The 4,031-nt window shown below is 46.3% G+C and overlaps 1 long non-coding RNA gene across 1 annotated transcript; it reads left to right on the forward strand.

Annotated features, from left to right (window-relative positions):
* The first annotated feature begins 883 nt into the window (after positions 1–883).
* Positions 884–1,659, forward strand: LOC135376082 (uncharacterized). The gene is made up of 2 exons (XR_010417531.1): positions 884–1,012; positions 1,189–1,659. It is a non-coding gene; the product is annotated as an uncharacterized LOC135376082 (long non-coding RNA).
* The last annotated feature ends 2,372 nt before the right edge of the window (positions 1,660–4,031 follow it).

A 4,031-nucleotide genomic window follows, 5' to 3' on the forward strand; every position in this document is an offset into this window, starting at 1 on the left:
TCCAGGCCCAACCCACCTGCAATATAAGGAGCATATTTACTGAGTATGTGTGTTTAGTTTCAGCTCAATAGGAACAGTTTCATTTCTGTACTGAAAATGGAAAAGAAAGTACCTCTTCGTTTCCTGAGGCAATACTGCACAGCAACCAGCTTCAGAATAAGAATCTGTTGAACGAAGAAAATACATTAACGGAAATCAACCACACACCATCACAAAAGTTGCTTCGCGACTTATCACAGACTTATCGCGACTTATCGCGACTTATCCATCATGAGGGTGATACAGCAGTATATTACCGACAATTCTTTATAGATGCGCACATTACCCAAATTATGCTTGCTGCAGGTGGTTCGTCTTTGCCGCTGAGGGTAAAGACTGCTGACTCTGTACTCCCTTTACGAATATGAGTTTTTGTGCTAAGTAGTACTCTGTGCTTACTCTTCCGTTTGTGTTTGTATATAATTTTTATATTATGATATCATGAAACGTACGTAATCTCTCTCTCTCTTAATCACTGCTGTGTTCGCATGAAGAGTGGGACTGCGGCACGTAGAGCTACATAATGTAGCTTTCTTTCCCCAGTGTCCTGTACCCCTTTATTTCTTAATTTTTGTTGTTGAAATATGACATACAATTAGAACAAAAATATTATGCATGGTTTACATCGCCTCGAAATCTGACATTTTATGTTTGGGCAACTCTCGAGGGAAAGGGCGGTACTGCAAAGGAAGCCGTGCGGGCAAAATGGCACGCGCATTTATTCTGGAAAACCAAAATATCGTTTAGAATTATCTTTTGCAAGATAAGAAGGGTGACGATAGCAAGGTGTTATCGACGATGGTGGTCTCACACGTGCTGTTTCCCTCTTTACTGCGAGGGAACCTCAAGCTTATATAACCCACAGCGCTACCAAGGCAGGAGGGAGAGCCATCCTGGAGGCTTGCGTGAGCAACATCGACGGACGGGTTCCTTCGGCAGATTACGGCAGTTGTCTACTACAGGAAACTACGATGTAAGCAAATGACTATGTTATTAGTTGCTGGTTAACCTGAATGTTTGTGTTCTCTGGAGCTGGCTTGTCCAGGGGACATGAGCAGATAGTTGGTAGCGGTTTTCTCCAGTGCTTTCATCTTTGTGTTCTTCCCTCTTGTGTTTTGTTATTTACTGTTTCCCGCCGTTTCTTATCAGTCATGCTTGCCAGGAGGAATTCTAGCTCCCTCGACAGTGCCGTGAACGAACCTGTGGCACAGGACCTGCTACAGCAGATGCCTTCCACTTCGTATGCTTCCCCAAATAGTTCAGCAACACAGCCCTCGGAAACCCGCTGCGCAGCAACTTTACGGTAGCAGCGCCATCAGAGTCGACGACGTCGTCCTCCTGCGTAGGGTGCTGTCCGCGGATACTGACTGCCCTTCCGCTGAAATTTTGCCCTTGCCAGACCTTTGAAAAGGTGGGAGTGTGGTAATAGGAAGGAGTTATCGCGAAGTCCCCCATCTTAAACATGGTGTCCCTTCTCTACTGCGAGGGAACCTGAAGCTTGTCCAGCCGTGGCTGGAAAACAAACGTCTTAACTAGTGTTGCTGCAGAGGACAGATTACGACGCAGTGGTTTTCTACAGGAAACTGTCGTGTATGCAAATAAACATGCTGTTGTTGGTTACCCTGAGGTTGCTTGTCTTCTTTGGGACATATGCATTTGTCACTACACGTAGTTCGCCTGGTTTAGTTTAGCCCCCTCTGCTAACCTCTTTTTCTGAGGTCAAGTTTCGAGAGCCATTCCAGCTGCAACTTTTCTTGTTAAAAATGTACGACTCACCTGTGTTGTTCGGAGCCCAAATTTCGAAAGTCCTCCTTCCATGCTACCTGCGAAATAAGTAGCTTCGGAGTGTGTGCGGGCTTCTACAGCTCGCCGTGGGGGCTAGGCAGTCCTGCTCTTCGTTTTCAGGGCGAGAGCAATACTATTTGTTAGATGTCACGTGGGCAGGCATGGGAAAGGGTAAAAATTTCCATTTTTACCTTTCATTTCGAAAGTTTCCCTGCAACCTTTGGGCACTTACCACCCCCTACCCCGCCACACAGACGTAAAAGTTCGATGCAGTCTGCAATGCCTGCACAAATTAAGGCTCCTGCATCGCTTAATGGACGCTACACAACAAATGGCGCTGAAAATCACTTCTCGTCAGTGCACAAGGCAAAACGGTCTTTTGCTATAGCGTACGTAATTCATCCAGTGGCGAAAAACTACCGATCACTACATGCACAAATGAAAAACTACAATTGGGAATTCAGTCTCCGAGCCAGAGGAATCGCCCAGGAAGAAGAAAGCGGCAGGTTTGAGCAGAGGAACGGAGATTTAATGTTAACTCATGTGACTTCCGGTGTTTCCCTGGTATGTACTGGTAGTGAAAACTAGGACGACGCAAAAAGCTAAACATGGCAGGCATGGCGCAACAGACACACAACTCAGCGGAAGTTGGCGCATGACCGGAACCCAACCAGATTTCGCAACCGCTCCGACGGCGTTGGTGAGAGCAATCTAGTTGTCAACTGCCACTCCGTTATTGGGGTGCACGAGCCCACAAAACAAGCAAGGAAGAGCTAAGCAGAGGTTAGTACAGATCATGGTAGTACGGGAGAAAAAAAAGGGGTGAGTGGCCTCCATCTATAGAGGCCATTACAGTCCGCGCTCTTCGCTCGCAGTTACGCTCGCGACGTACACTCGGATATCGTCTAATAATTTGAACGTTATCAGAGGACCGTCTGCATATCCGAGCATTCGATTGTCCTAAGGCTATTGTCTTGGGTTTATTGGTTGTACGTTTTAGTTCCCCCCACCCCACACCACACACACACACACCTTGGGAATTCTTTGCCCTACGCCGAAAAAGTCATGTAGGGACGCCATGGTACAGACGTAGAAATCGAAATGGGACCTCTTGTCCAGAAGGCGGGAGGTCCGTGAAACGTTAGATTCCCCTTCCAAAAATCTGCCTCCCCCCCCCCCCGCGAAGTAGATCTTTGCTTTGCGATACCTCCATTTTTTTAGTTCCACCAAAAGGCACATGCCAAAGAAAGCAGCTACGGGTGTCACCCCCCTTACCACCCCCACAGACGCAAATACATGGTATATCCCTCAACAGCTGTTATTCCGCAGTAATTCCAGTCCACGGTGGGTCTCAAGACGACAAAGAAATTGTTTCAAAAGCTTCAAAAGTTTCAAAAAAGTTTCAAACCAGCAGCCATCTTGGCCTCACCTTGCCGTGTTTGCAGATAGCGGACAAACATCGGGGAAGTGTGCGCTGGCTATCATATAGGTAAACAATGGGCACATAGGGATGATATGGTCACCGCTGACAAAACTTTCCGTGGGAGGCTGGTCTCAGGAAGAATTTGTAGAACCGACCGCCGCTTATTTACTATAGATGACAATGCATCTTGCATAATTCCATTCAGGTATGCAGATTTCAATTGTGTGGCGCCCCTAATAAAGTACACATGAATCCTTTCCGCGATGGACGCTATAGCACAATAGCTAGGGTCGCTTCTAGCGAAGCGCAGGTTACAAATTCAGCCTATTGCCTCGTCCCAAAAATAAAGCTGTTGGAACCTATTGGTATTGAATACGGCTAGGACAAAAACGCCCTCTTCACGCTTGTACGTTTGGTATGTCACTGCAATTTTAAGGTAAAAAAACATCTGATCACAACAACAGAGGCATTTCATAATGAAACCTCCATATCGGAAATTCCATTCATTTTATTTCCGTTACTGAATTACGCGGAGTCCATTTGTACCCCAGAGGAACATTGTCCTTGAAAAACATTGTTTTGGAAATCGATACAGAAAGCGTGCTCATTTTAGCATCAATCCTACGAATTATTATCTCGCAAGCGGTCATTGCGAGCATACAGGCAGATGTGATTTCTGCAGCCATTCCAATTTCCCTCCAAGGGTTCCGATCGTGTTACGTATGAGAAGCTGTCAAAAATGATCGTCGGAGCCAGAATGTATTTCATGGGCAGTCAGAAAGAT

The sequence above is a fragment of the Ornithodoros turicata genome, unplaced genomic scaffold, assembly GCF_037126465.1.
Source record: "Ornithodoros turicata isolate Travis unplaced genomic scaffold, ASM3712646v1 ctg00001028.1, whole genome shotgun sequence".
Lineage (NCBI taxonomy): Eukaryota > Metazoa > Arthropoda > Arachnida > Ixodida > Argasidae > Ornithodoros > Ornithodoros turicata.